The sequence below is a fragment of the Zingiber officinale genome, chromosome 1B, assembly GCF_018446385.1.
Source record: "Zingiber officinale cultivar Zhangliang chromosome 1B, Zo_v1.1, whole genome shotgun sequence".
Lineage (NCBI taxonomy): Eukaryota > Viridiplantae > Streptophyta > Magnoliopsida > Zingiberales > Zingiberaceae > Zingiber > Zingiber officinale.
The window spans coordinates 108,054,240-108,069,552 of NC_055986.1; the positions used below are offsets into that span (position 1 = coordinate 108,054,240).

General features: G+C 37.4%; 3 long non-coding RNA genes across 3 annotated transcripts; all 3 read right to left on the reverse strand.

Annotated features, from left to right (window-relative positions):
- LOC121985880 lies at positions 1 to 2,063 on the reverse strand. Its single transcript, XR_006113292.1, has 3 exons — positions 1,517 to 2,063; positions 1,238 to 1,301; positions 1 to 169 (listed from the first exon to the last, which is right to left on the reverse strand). It is a non-coding gene; the product is annotated as an uncharacterized LOC121985880 (long non-coding RNA).
- Positions 2,064 to 6,906: 4,843 nt separating this feature from the next.
- LOC121985932 lies at positions 6,907 to 7,701 on the reverse strand. Its single transcript, XR_006113302.1, has 2 exons — positions 7,478 to 7,701; positions 6,907 to 7,409 (listed from the first exon to the last, which is right to left on the reverse strand). It is a non-coding gene; the product is annotated as an uncharacterized LOC121985932 (long non-coding RNA).
- A 3,499-nt stretch (positions 7,702 to 11,200) lies between these two features.
- LOC121985987 lies at positions 11,201 to 14,765 on the reverse strand. Its single transcript, XR_006113321.1, has 3 exons — positions 14,723 to 14,765; positions 13,220 to 13,365; positions 11,201 to 11,258 (listed from the first exon to the last, which is right to left on the reverse strand). It is a non-coding gene; the product is annotated as an uncharacterized LOC121985987 (long non-coding RNA).
- Positions 14,766 to 15,313: the final 548 nt, after the last annotated feature.

Sequence of the window (15,313 nt, forward strand, 5' to 3'; positions counted from 1 at the left end):
AAACATGGGCATCATACCCGAAGCACGCCATAGAATTCATAAGTACAAGAACTACACATCATAAGTATGTAGACATAACAAAACAAGGAAATAACGAAAGTCCAAAACCAGAAAGTCATCTTGACACCTAGTGGGGGACTAACGACTAGAACCTCCTGACAGCTTCAACCTGAAATAGAAAATATATCAATGGTGTGAGTCCAGCACTTAGCGAGTATCAAGCTAACATGCATAGTATAATATATCCAATAATAATAATTATACTGTACAGTCTCCTCGACAATAGTTGGAAATGCAAAACTGAAATTAAAGATAGGAGAAAACTGTACTCACCTGGGTCTCCTATCCTGACATAAAGGTCGTAAGACCCAACTCATCATGTCTCCTGTATGCATGTCAATTATATGCAACTACAGAAATGCAGCATCCAATATGCAGTAATCACAAGCAATACATGCAATCCATGCATATGATGCAAAATGTCCTGGTCACCCCTGACGCCAGTCAGCCATCTCACACGCAATGGTGAGACCGAGTGGGTAGAGCTATAACAACTGTGCACTCTGCCATCACTACTCCTGAATGTGGACAGGATGCTGTCGGAGTACAGCTATCCTCCTATCCCAAATCATAAGTGGGAAGCTCAATGCTCTCATCTCCTAGAGATAATCCAGAGGAGGGATCCCTGTCCTGCTACCACACTACATCACCACTACCCATGAGCGGGCCAGCGGAGCCCTTGACAGAACAACCTGCTACAACACACCCTGCTTGATATACCACTAACCCATAAGTGATTGTGTGTGCAGATCCATGTAACTGAAGCGATGTGCTCAATAATAATGGAGCCGACAATCGTTCAGCATGCAATCATGCAAAAAAGATGCATGTCACTAAGCATGTAAATCCTGACACCTCCATAATATATATCAAAAGGTAAAGAAATCCAACAAGGACCTAAGTATCATGAAACTAGGTACACATGTTAGATATGTCTAGTAATTAGTCCTGTACATAGTAAGGCAATGTATGTCACTACTTATATGCTCATAAGTATACATGGCAAGAACAAAAGAATATAAGTCTAAATGCATACATTTAATAACAAACAAAAGCATGCTATAGGTATCAAGTAGTGACATACCAAAACAAAGATAAACATAATTATTACTAGTGGCTATAACCTACTACGCATATCGAAATGACATTATTAAAAGAGATAAGTCAAGGTACCCACCTCAAAAATGGAGATCGTATCTGAAATAGATCCCACGTCGAGACACTTGTCTCGAATCAAAGCCCTGCAAATCAAACATATAATTTAGCTACTCCCATGTGTATCAAATAGCTAAACCAAATTCCTATTTACCAAGAATCCTAATTCATTCATTAACCTTGGTTAATTAACAAATCGGATCTAACACAAACCTCAATTCGAATCCAACAGTTAACCTATTAACCTACATCTCCATAAGGAATTAACGAACAAAGCATAGGAGGTAGGAGGTTGCATTACCTTCTCCTCTTTGGCGACAGTTTACAGAGGCGACGACTCACCTCCCCGACGATGGAAGTGCACAAGACAGTGACTCTAGAGGACATCTGAGGTGATGTCAGAGCTTGGAGATGGTTTGCTGGCATGGAAGAACCATGACGACTTATGGCACAGGTGTGTAAGGAAGAGGGCGGCGGTTGGCGTCGGCTATGGTGATCGGCGGCAGCACGGAGAGAAGGATCAGCGAATCCAACTAGGGCAGAGGGAAGGTGATCTGTGGTGAAGATGGGAGAGCTCAAGTCTCCGGTGGCCGGCGATCGACTGGCGGTGCTAGAGCAGAGAGAAGGGGGGTCGGCGCTAGGGGAAAGGGCTCGACTTTCCTTGGCCGAGGGGTTTTATTCGCGATGGAGAAGAAGAAATGAAGCGGCGCTGGGTTGAGGGAGATGAAGGGATCGAGAATGGGTGGCGGCGACGCGAGCTCGACGAAGAGGAAGAGGGGAAGAGGAAGAGAGAAGCGGCATCGAGAGGATCGAGAGGAAGGGAAAGAAATCGACGTGAGAATGGGTTAGGGCACGGGGAAAGAAAAAGAAAAAGAAAAAATTAAAGAAATTAAACATTTCCTCGTTCAAATAGGATAGTTTAAATGAGCTTTCCGCTAGCCTAATAATTATCCCCTTAACATACGTCATACGAACTTCGAAAATTTTTCAAAAAATTCCTAAAAATCCCTAAAATTTCCCTTAAGGTTATTCACCTTTTTCGATATTTTACATCGGTATTTGACTGCTAGCACTATATGTAGCTGATCTCCTCGATCTCGAATTCCTCTGATGACGAAGCGATGTCCATCAAAGAGTTGGATTCTTCTTTTCTTGATGCTTTATGGTGTTCCAAGAACTTTTTCCAAAATTCTTTTACACAATTATAGTTGATGATTCTTAAGTTCCTACACGGGTAGAATATTAAGTAGATGAAATTCAGCTTTACCATTAGCCATAAATTCATTTCTTTGTTGTTTGCTTCATCAGTATTCCTTGAGTTCTTTTTCATCTTTTATTTTAGGTACTTCGAAATCATTTTTGATACTTAGCATGATGTCAAAATTTATCTTGAAGAAGACCTCCATTTTGCATTTCCAAAACTCGAACTCCCCTTCAAATGTTGGCGGATAGATGCTTGGTCCGACCATCATCTTATTAGCTTTGATCGGCGGTTAGTCCTTCTGAAGCGGTTGGACTCTTATACCACTTGTTAGTGCAGCAGAGATCGGCAAGAGATGGTGAATTGCCTATAAAATCAAATTAACCCCTTCTCAAACTTTGGTCTTGATTAGACTAACACAACTTAAATAAATAGAATAATAAAACTGAATAACTAAAAAAGAGGCTCAGGAATTACTTGGTTATAACCGAGATGGTTGTTAATTCAAGGCAAATAGAAGCACATTAAAATTCTCCTTCGTTGAAGGTGAAAAGGTCTCTTACAGTTTTTGAAAGCTCAGAAAAAGACTATGAAGTGGATACACAAGTTGTAGTTCAGTTGTTGATTATTTCCTAACTCCAGAGGTCTTTTTATAACCCCTGAAAAACTCTATTTGAGATTGCAAGGCACCTCCAAGATGGTCTAAGGCGTCTTCCATCAGATAAGTTTTATCCATTGAAGATAAAACTCTATCTCGCCAATGGTCACTGGAAGGTGTCTTCTATGGGCTAGAAGGTGCCTTTGCACTGTTCATAAAAGGCGCGTTCTAAGCCATAGAAGGTGCCTTCCACAAGGCAAAATTAGCTCAATAACTGATCTCTTTATGTGGGTGATTCTCGAACTAACAGGAGTTAAGCTCACCCGAATCCAACTCTGACCTTTTGCTTAAGCAGGTTTTCTCCCCAACTTCTCATTCCTTGAACGCCACACACATCCTTCTCGCCCACTAGTGTACTCTTCCATAACATCTCATCCTTCGGATGTACCGAGCTCATTGGCTGCTTTTCCCGTGTCATTATTCTCTCTAGCTACGTCTTCCACTCGATATCTTGTATTTCTAAGTTTCTGTACACTTAGACACGAGGATCAAATACACAGGACCTAACTTAACTTGGCTGACCATATCAAAACTATCATAAAGTTCTTACAAGAGCATCCACAATTGAGCAATGAGGGTACCTACAAATAACAAATATCATATAAGCATAATCTATAGTCTATACCAAGGTAAACAAGTTAAATATTGACTTACTTGTGACCACTCTTCACAATCCTTATAAAAGTTGAATTTATCTTCTGTCGACTCCTTGTAGAAGTTAATTCTTCACCTCTAAGCCAGTCACTAGTACACACTAGTGCCTCCACCATTTTGTGATGGAATAATGCTCTAAATGGATCTACAACCCTCCTCCCGAGGCTAAAAGCATTCTCACTAGAAACAGTAGATGAAGGGATTGAAAAAATATCCTTGACAATCTTAGAAAAGACTGGAAATGTCGTTGTATTCCCTTTCCACCATTCCAAAATATTGAAGCTTGAGCTCTATTTCATAAAAGGATCTGAGAAGTACTTGTCCATCTCATTGGTTATTTCTACTTGCTTTTGAGTTTTTCTTACTTGAGCCATTTTCATATGGTAGTTTAGTTTAATGGGATCATTCTTATACATTTATATCAAATCTTTGTTTACATCGCCATCATCAACCCCATTAATATGATCCAAAGGTGAATTCCCTTTATATGCATGATACAACTTCATTAGACAATTCTTTAAATAATCAACAAAGGATTGTATTTTACTAGCATCTAATTTCATCTCCTAAATGGATCCCAATCATTTGAAGTTTATAACAAGGATCTAGAATGTGACCTAGGAAAACAAGCTCGCTCACCTTCTCAAGATTACCCCAATACTTCTTGAACTTACTCTCTCTTCTCTTAGCAACTTCTTGTAATGAAGGATCAGTAGTGTCAAGTATTGTCTAATCAATGACCATCCTCATTATAATTATTTCCTCCCAAATCAAGGGTGATGTAGTTTTTTTGGTAGCACTAAGTTGCAATGTAATATCATGAAATCTCTTGAGAAAATTCACAAAGACTTGTGTCTTCTCCCAATATTTTTCCATAGGAGGCTCCACTCTCTTTTTCTTCTCCAAACCATCTACCTTTTCAGAGTATTCAACAAATTAAACATTCTCTATCATCCTACCAAACACTTGTTGGAGCAATCCCAATGATCTGTGTGACCTTGTGTTTTGGTATTTGGGTAAAGAGTTTAAGTTAGGTTCACTCTTGTTATTTGATATGTGTATGTGAGTGTGCAGGTTTGCAGGATACACATATAACTCAGCTTGATGGCTTCGGGTCCGGTGAAGGATGGAGCATCCGAGGGACCGTGGATAATGCAGCAAGGATAAGGGCCGAGGGAAATGACTTCGAGGCATACGCGAAGGATGACATTGGGGACAAGCTGCAGGCTTGGATGCATCCGAGGGACGAGGGCCAAAGGAAGTAGGCTTGAAGGCTAGAGGTCAATACTGCAATGAAGGGTCAAGTGAGTCGTGAAGATACGAGTGCATGAGATATTGTACTCAGGGCAAAATCTTAGGTTTAGGGTTTCATTGTAGCAGTACTGTAGTAGTTGCTGTAGCAGCCGACTGGTGTAGTCGACTAGGAGCGAACAAAATTCTTCTGTTCGCTAGATCAGTGTGGAGCAGTCGACTGGTACTTTTACCAGTCAACTAGTATCGAGCCGTTGGGATGTAACGGTCGAATCTCCATAGTGGGTAGTCGACTGATGGTTTTAGTAGTCGATTGGTAGGCGGAGATTTTCAACTCGCGGCCTATATAACCAAGCCTTGGGAGCCTGGTTATGATTGACAAAATTAGACTTGGTTAAAGTCTAATTAGTAGTCTACTAGTGTTCAAGGTTTTCCTTGTGTCAAAGAGATCTTGGTGAGCTTGTGGCGAGGTTTCTCCACCCACAAGGAGGTTTGAGCTAGCCGGAGTTTCCGGAGAGTCATCCTCCGACGTATAGGGATCGTTCATCTTACGGAAAATCATGGAGTAGGAGCTTTATCTCCGAACCACGTTAAACAATGTGTGTTGATTTGCTTACTCATTCTTGTTCTTTATATTTGTATTTAGGTTTCGTATTTGTGTTTGTATTGTTTGTATTCCGCTGCACAACTAACAAATATGTAGGAAGCAATTGATTTGGGAGTGTCATCTATCCAACCCCCCTTCTAACCGGCCACCGATCCCCTACAAGTGGTATCAGAGCGAGGTCGCTCTCCGTTGGACTAACCGCCAAGGAAGCAAAGATGACCGGCTTGATAGATCCGCTGAAGTTTGAAGGAGGAAGTCTATGGGAAATCACCTTTTGGATGGTGAAGATGAAGAACTTTTTCGAGATGGATTGGGATACAATGATGGTGGTGGAAGAACCATTTGAAGTCCCGAAAGACAAGAAAGGGAAGAAGCTCCAACCACGACATTGGACGGGTCAATGGAAAATGACAAGGTAATATCAATGTTGATTAAAATTTTGCCGTCTAACGTGATGAGTCGTGTAGATAAATATGAGAATGCCCACAAGTTGTGGAAAAAGGTAAAGATAGTTCTAGGAGAAGAACACATGCCTACACACGAAGAGGAAAAATTCGAAGAAAAGGATGAAGTTGCTCATCTTGAGGAGGAGCCAACGGAAGTTGAGTCATGCTCAACATCTGAGGAGAAGAAGGAAGATGAGGCATCATCTACATCCTCAAGAATTGAAGAAGAATCCAAGACAAGTGAAGAAGAAGAAGAAGAAGTCTTGGAAACCAACTTAGTGAGCATCTCCACCGAAGTGAAGTCAAAGGACCACATAATATGTTTTGGGTGCAATGAGAAGGGACACTTGGTAGCTATCCAAATGTTTGTCACAATAAACTCCCAAATTAATGTTATGATCGAAAACCCACAACTACACAAGGAAATGTTCTAGTATAAGGGCCGAGTCTAATTTTCCAGGATTATGCTAGAAACATGCTTATCTTGGATTAAGAACACTCTTTTTGGGGTTTCTAGATATGAAATGGGGTTTGGTTTTAAAATGAAATCTTCAACTAAAAATCAAATTGCAAACATTTCCATCTACCCTACTTTAGAAATTACTTCCAAACAACCAAAAGAAACAAAACTTCAAACCACTATTACAGAGAATGGAACTGAATCAAATTGTGATTATTAAACCTTTCAAACTCTAAATTAAACTCAAGCAATCTAGAAAACTGACCTTAAGCTACCATAAATTAATATTAAACTAATCTTCTTAACCAACTATACTTTCCTGTAAAAACCCTAAACACAAAAATTCAGCTCACGCATTGTAGAATAGAAACCTTACAAAAACTTAACACTACTACTCACTAGTTACACTAACAATTAATTAATCTATTAAACTAACTAAATTATCAGCTAAAAGATCACTGATACAGGAATTTCTCAACGAAATTAAGACACAAAGTTTGCAACAGAACTGCTGAACAGACAAAGCAGAAAACAGAACACAAGGTAATAGAACTAAAAGAACAGATTCATGCAGAAAATGAGACTACAAACAAATCTAAGCTATGGACTAGCAAATTTCAAAAACAAAAGTGCAGAATCAAGAAGCTCTATGCTAAGAATCAAACTACAAGAAACCTAACATCAACATCCCTACAACCAAATCTTAAATCAAAATTGTCTTCTCCTTGCCGTCACACAAGGATCTGCAGAGACCGCTCCAACAGAAGTCAGAATGGTGATCTCGAACTTGTGGACGAACTCAGATTCACCTGAATCTGCTCACTAATCTTCAGCGAGTTCAAGTTTCTCACTGTTGCACACAGGATTCATTAGCGCTGGAATCACGAGCTAGGCGAAGGGCTACGAAGGATGGAGAGCTGTCGAAAATGGATTAGAAGCACTGGAGGAACACCGCCGATAGTTCTGAAGTGGAAATGGAACTAACCCAGAGGAACACTGCTGGACTGATGAAAGAAACACACTCTGCAGCTACAGTGATCCGCCAGCCAAACTCACTCGACGAAGACGAACGGTGCTCAGGAATTGGCCGTCAGAAGTTGAAAACCTCCACGCTGATGAAGACAAGCTGATCTGCAGATCTAGGAGTAGAGAGGAGCCGCGTTCGCGCCGTCGAGAGAAACAACACTATGAACAGTAGCGCAAGCTCACTATTCGCTGTGCCAGATTTTTTCCTTTTATACCTAGGGGTTTGGCCAATTAAAACCTAAGTTCATGTCAAGCTCATGTGTGATCTAGCTTGGGTTTAGGCTCCATTAAAATCAATTAAAGTCTAGGTTCAGTTGAGTTCAGTTGGGGTTTTGGACTCCATTTTGTTGAGTGAACCAAGCCTCCACTTGAATCATGAATCCCTTAGTACCCTACAAGACCAAATTCACAAAATGAGGAATAAATCATGCATTAAAAGGAAAAACATCATAAAGCTCATAAAAACCTTGTTTGGGGAAACATGATCAAAATTGGAATTTAACATGTGCAAATATATAAAGAACACCAAATATTAACCCAAAAATAATGTATCTAATCGTAGCTTATCAAATCCCCCACACTTATTCTTGTACACCTCGTGCAAGTAAGCCAACTAAAATAACAACTAAGATGGTACCTCCTTCTCCTAACTATTCTTGATCATGTCCACAGAAAGTAAAATGAAGTTACATGTAATTATCAAGTTTCATAAACTCAAACATTCATGATCTCTATTTTTACCTTGGTTCAACACTTAGTAAATTTCATCCATCATGAATAAAATGAAATGATAGCATTTCTAAGCCTCACAAGGTAATTTGAAGTGACTCTCATCCTAATCTCAACTCTTGCAAAGGTGGAGATCACTCAAGCTACTCATGGCAAGTCCACTACCATAAGCTTGCTTTTCATCTAGTTTTTACCTCCATCACAGATATTAAGATGCACAATCGTGAAATTACAACCATTGGAAAGGAGAGTAAATTCATATGTAAATGAAAGAATTAATTCTGAATAAACAAAGAAGAAGACAAATTCAACTTGAGGTGGAAGACATGGAACTAGAATGTTATGTGATGTTCAATTTCGGTCAAGTATGAAATTCTGCATTTCATCTTTTCACTGATTTGGTCTTGCAACACACTAGGCTGCACTCATCCTTTTATTCCCACTGTAGTTCCAGTGCAAATTATATAGCCTTACATTTTTTTTTCACATCCTCAATTCACAAAACCAATCCTCCTTTCTCTAGTTTCAGTTGGCAACTAGAATTCTGTACTGCTAATTCTTAACTGCAGATTCTTCGAAATTCCCACTTGAATCATTGATTTCTTTGATTTGGTTCATCAAGTGTTCTGAAAGTCTTCCATTCTTTATCAACCATTAAAAACCTGATAACCTGTAGCTTTGCCACAGTGATATTATGAAATTATTTTTAGTTTGCTTATACTAATTCTGCTTCAAGACATTTCATCCAAATTTCCCTATTTGGCACAAAATTGCCCAATTCATCCTACATAATCTGCACTTCCAGGTTGCTACTTCTCTGTAAATTTCTGTCTTTTCATCAAACATACTCTTTTATCTTCATTATTCCATTTCATATCTACAGTTGTTTTCCTTGAATTGAGTATCACTTCACAACCCAATCAACCATCACTGTTGCCTTTTATTTCTTCTTCCTACATCCAGTATCATCCTTCACTGCTGTAAACTGTCATTACTATTTCATCTGTGTAGTGTTAAAATTAATCTTGTTAGAAGCTATTGACACCAACATTCCATTTGTTTCTTCACGTTACAAAACTTCATCTAAGCTTCTCCTTCCCTTGATATCATTTCTAACATTTTGATACTCCATTCATTCCAAACTGCATAGCTTTCCAATTCTTTTCAGAACTGCTCAATTCTGCATCTCACTGAATTCTGAATTTTAGTCTTGTACACTTGATTTCTTCATCTGATGTTACTGCTTCCTCACTCCAAGCTTCAACAATTTATTCCCATAGAACTTTACAACCAATGAATCAAATAGTAGCTAGAATTCAAATCTTGTCTCAGCTTATTGTTGGAATGTATACTAAAAGTCTAGTTTTTGTAAACATTTATTTTGAAATAAAAGAATCATATTTGGTCAATATCTACATTTATTTGTTAAATGTAATTGTTCAATTAATTTATATAGCAGATAACATGGAGTGTGGTGTCACACTCAGAAGATCATGTTATCGGTTCTTTATAAATTATAAACAGTTACTCACGACTAAGATGGAAAAGAACAAACCATCGGAATAGTCGTACTGTAATTAAAGTATTAGTTTATCTTGATTAATAAATTACATTGGTACACTCTAAGTGTATTGAGTAGGACCATTTAGGTAAGTTCTTTTTGTACTGACTTAATAAAAGAACTAGACCTTAGTTATTATGGAAGTGTGTGCTCTTAATCCTAATATAATAACAAGCACATATATTTAATATTTATTTCTTTGACTTATCAAAGGGTGAGGTTTAGCTTGATAAATCAATATGCCCGATAAGTTGGGAAATAATATTACTTATAGTGTGTGTTGTTGATTATAGAAGGAATCTGTGTCCTAGTTATCTAGGTTGAGAATGTTCCCAAGAGGAGCTCATAAGGATTTCCATGTTAAACTCTGCAGGTGGACTTAGTCTGACATGACAATGAAGTTGAGTGGTACTACTCTTGGATCTAGATATTAATTAAGTGAGTTGTCAGTAACTTACTTAATTAGTGGACATTCGTAATCTTAAACATAGGGAGACTAACACACTCATGATAAGAAGGAGCCCATAATATAATTTGGCATTGGTGCGGTAGTGCGATAATAACTCTCTAGTGGAATGAGTTATTATCGATGAACTTGAGTTGTGTGTTCGGGGCGAGCACGGGATACTCAAGCTCATCGGAAGGCCAAAACTAATTTCTCCTCTAGATCCCTGTCGTAGCCTCATTATAGCCTCAAGTCCATCCAAATGTAAGGTTCTTCTTGATGTCCAAGAAGTGGGCCGGTCCAATGCTTGGTGACCAAGCAAGGGCCGGCCACATCCTCTTCTATAGGGGCCACTACAACAAAATCGCTCATAGACATCGGTTTTCCACCGGTGTCTATTTGATTTTCGACCGATGTCTATGAAGCCGATGTTAAAAGTCTGTCATTTTAGACATCGGGTTAAAACCGGTGTAGTATCACTTAACGACACCGGTTTTCGAATCGGTTATTAACCGGTGTAGTATCACTTAACGACACCGTTTCATACACGGTGTAAAACCGATGTAATATTGTATGTTAATAACACCAGTTTTGGCAGCGGTAAATGACCGATGTAATATTACTTTATAACACCGGTTTTACATCGGTGGAAAACCGATGTAATATGTATTTTTTCTAACAGCACAGATTTGATTTTAAAACCGACAATAACAAAAAAAAAATACACAAATATTCACAAATTGTACAAATATTCTTCATTCAATAATATCCATAAAATACACAAATATTCACAAATTATATAAATAATCTTCTTACAACAATATCCATAAAATACCCAAACATTCTTTTTACATCAAAAGCTAGCTAATAAATATCAAAATCAAGGTAGAACATTCTTTTAACACATCAAGGTAGAACCGCACTTCAAATGTAATCTAGCATGCATTCAGCCCACTCGAACCGCACTTCATCAATTTCAACTCTGGAGTACTTGAGATTTGTAAACTGTAAAAACACATAAATCCACCATATGTCAAATAACTAAAACAAATGTGTACATGTATCAAATAAAATAGAATACTGAGTTTTTAAAGGCTGCTGTGCAAGATAACGAATATAACATAGAATCTAAAACTTTCATATATGACACTTAGTATATGCTGCTTAGAATATAACATAGATAATTTGCTCCTTCTAATTCAAGTGTACAGATTGATAAGAACCGACAGCATCATACAACAACTTACTAGGCATGATAATGGTTGAACAAAGAAATATGACTACACAACAAATCTAGTGAAGCATAGAAGAACAAAGCTACCTCTGATGAAGAGATATACTATTTATTGTACTACCTCTGATGCCATCTTGGTATCCTGAATATCCTGCACTAAGCCCCCTATTTTCTGTGATTTCTGCTACCAACCACAGCAGCAAGGAATGCGGCAAGAAGGCAGCTGCCTCCTTAGTTCAGCACCCAAAACAGCAAGTTAGAGCTTCCTTTTGGGTCCATTCAATCCTCTAGTAAGTAGAAACTATTTTCCCTTTGGTTTATGATGGATTTGGAGTGTCTTGACCTAAGATATAATCCTCTTGTAGCCCTCTATATTAAAGGCCAGCATACATGGAAAATTCAGCATATTCTTCTGAAGTCATAACAGGGTAGGTAAACTTTACTTGTAGTTTTTATTCATTTGCTTCATGTAGGAGTAGATTCTAGTAAATTCCCACACATTTAATGTTTAATGATCGGCTAGGGATAAGATTAGGGATCAACATGATCATTTCCTCCCTATAGTCATGTGGTAGAGGTCGAGCTTGTAGCCTAAATAATGTAGTTAGGGGTCTCTATCTGATTAATGAAAAACATGAATATAGGTAAAAACAAAAGAGGTGAGTAAAATAATGAAGAGGGGTTAAATCATAAAAACAAAGAGTTCCCTATTCTTGAGGTACCCACAGGCATATTGACACTCACTCTTACTTCTAGTTGAACTTGAAATTCATTGGTATAGCTAAATATGGTAATGGGTACCCTTTAAGTTTGATTACCCATTTATCTTAATAGGTTAGGTTAAATTCGAGTATCAATGTGTTAGATATTTAGAGGAAGTTGAGCAGGTTAAAAATGTAATCAATACTTTAATCCTAAGGTTACCATTTAAGATAGCTTATCCAGCCACTCTACTCACTGCAGCTCCTAATCTCTAATTCCTTTCTTCATAGGTAATCATTTAGTCTCCAACTAGTATCTGGTTTGTAACAAAAGCATAGCATCCGGTTTGTAACTTATTTTAGGCAAATAAAGCAACCATATAAGCTTATGAAATGAGAGAATGCTACACTCATTAATGGTTGCATAAGGATTGCTTAAGTCAACATATAAATTTTCTTTAATGGGATGTAGGTCAATTAATATGGGTTGTTTAATTCATGTGTTTTATGTTGTGTGAATTGCTTAAGGTCATCCCTAAGCTACTGTACATGCTATGTCAGAGCTAAATTTGTCCCAATTTGTGTGGGTTCTTTTCTCCTTTTCACCTAAGCCATATGCATAAACCATGTACATATTAAGTAGAAGCAACTAGTTTTCACTCTTGTGAAACAAAACATCTAATGCTTTTTGTAAACGTTTACATGCTATCAAATTAAGAGTGTCAAGTTTTGATTGGAAGTGTGGATGTTTCCAGCGGTATACAGCTTTCTGAAGAATCAAACATAATCAGATACACCGCTACAATGTGATAGTGTACATAAGCATATCACGCATAACAAGCCACAAGTCCTATCAATCTACCATTAATTATGTACTTACATTCATAGTATTGGTTCAAGTCATATCTAAGTTCATGTCGATCTCTTCACATTTATAAATTTTCAAATAATTAATATTAGCTTCTGCAAATGATGTTGCCCCTACAGATAAAAACATTCATTGGACAATAAAGGTTGAGAAAAATAACCACCTCAAAGTTTCCTTTCAGTTCTGATTCGAGCTTTTTGGTGAGACTCTCGTTGTACAATTCCTCGTAAGCCAACTGAATCTGCTTTCTTTGGGTGGCATTTCTATGCGCTAAAATGTTGATCAGTGTCTTCTCATTAGTTCCCCATCCTGACACATGTAGATGTCGCGGTAAGGCTATTTAGCTTATACAAATTTTGCTTCACTATTTCTTCATAAATTTATATATGCTATTCAAAACTAGTGTATCTGAGCAAGGTATCGAAATACACTGTAGAAGAACTTGCATCTCTCTTATGCACAATGACATTATATGAGGCCTTGATGAACCCATTGCTAGACATTAGGCTTCAAAGGGACAAGGCTTCAGGGATGGACAAACAGAACACTTTTGCAAACTCTTACAAGGAGATTTCCAAAGAACATAACAATACTAGGAAACATAAATAACACATGGAAATGAAGACTATAATCTCTGTGCTCCTCTTTTATGAGTTTCATTATGGAATATCACATTATCAAAGGTTTGAAAAATCAATCTTCTATCAATTATTAAAAGAAGAAAAAATCTATGTAAATCAATTGGACAAGAAGAAAACAATTTCAGATATCAAAACAATTATTTGCCTGATCCATTAAATAAAAAAAACTCATTTCTTGAAGATTTCTTCCTTGGTCTATGTTATGATCACAAAAACTATCAGAGATAACAAGTTCATATCACTTAGAAAGATGAAACCTCTCTATTTTCTGGGAAATATGTAGATTTATTTCTGATCGGTGTTAAAAAAAAGTAATCTTGAACTCATAGAGGAATGATCTAAGCATTAGATCTGCATACAACTATGTGCTATTGCTACAGATTGCTGATCGGCATAAAAAAAAAGTCATCTTGAACTCACAGACAAATGATCAAGCATTAGATCTGCAGATACCTCATTAGATCTAATGATCAAGCATTAGATCTACACTCATTAAGATAAGATCCATATAGTTAAGCCCAAATAATTAAGACAAACACATCACGATTAACATGATAAAGGTACAAATAGTAGCCACTTGATTGCTTTGAAAACACTCCAGAATTCTAGCCTTCAATCTGGAAGAAAAACAAGAGTTGCAAGGATCTTCAATGGTTACTTTGAACACTACATTTCATTAACTTAAACAAAAAATCAGAGTGGTTTTATTATTTTTAATATTTTTATACTTATTCAGCTTTTTCATATTTTTGAAATGCTTCATTATTTTTAATTTTTTATTCAGTTTTTAAGTGAATGAATGGGATGAGAAAACGACGATCGATATTCTTCTCCCACCTTTGTAGCTAAGACAATAAACAGTGAAAGTTTAAAAGAAGAGCTTGAAAAATGTCCCAACTTTTTCTTCATTTTTATCCATCTACCACTCTTTTAAGTTTCATAATGTACAAACAAATTTCGCTTTAAACTAAGAGAAAACTTACCGCGTGTGATAAATAAAAAAAATATTAGTAACAAAAAAGAACCTGAAAGGCTCTGAAAGTCTAGAATTCTGGCAGCAGCCATCCAACTCTGTTAGTGCTTCTTCAACACGATCACCAAGCAGATGTAGCTGCATATAAAGAAATGTTAATTAGGCAGCATACACAAAAGAAAATTTGCAAAGAACCCAAATAAGGGGTTTAATAATGCTCATCCAGCTAAATTGGTATATAGTTAGATGCACATCAAAGGGTAAAATTGAGAAATCCATAAACGATGCTGCAGGGGAAAATTCATTGAGTGGAAATTACCCAAAGATTTCAAATCAACTTCTCACGAAGACACAAATTCGACTCTAAATCATTCCGAAACCCTCCAATTAGGAACCAAAACTTCAAGGAAAGCTCGAATCACTTCTGACCTCTCTGTGACCCATTCTAACAAACAGGTAACGTGCAACTCTCTACAACTTGTTCATCATGGAAAACACAACACAACTCAACCTCAAATCATCGAACACCAGCCAAAATCTCTAGGAAAACCTACTGTGAACACATCAGAAATCACTGTCAAACAATTTTGGGTAACATACGCAAACCAAGCAGTAACCTTCAACCGAAACCTCCAACAAGAAC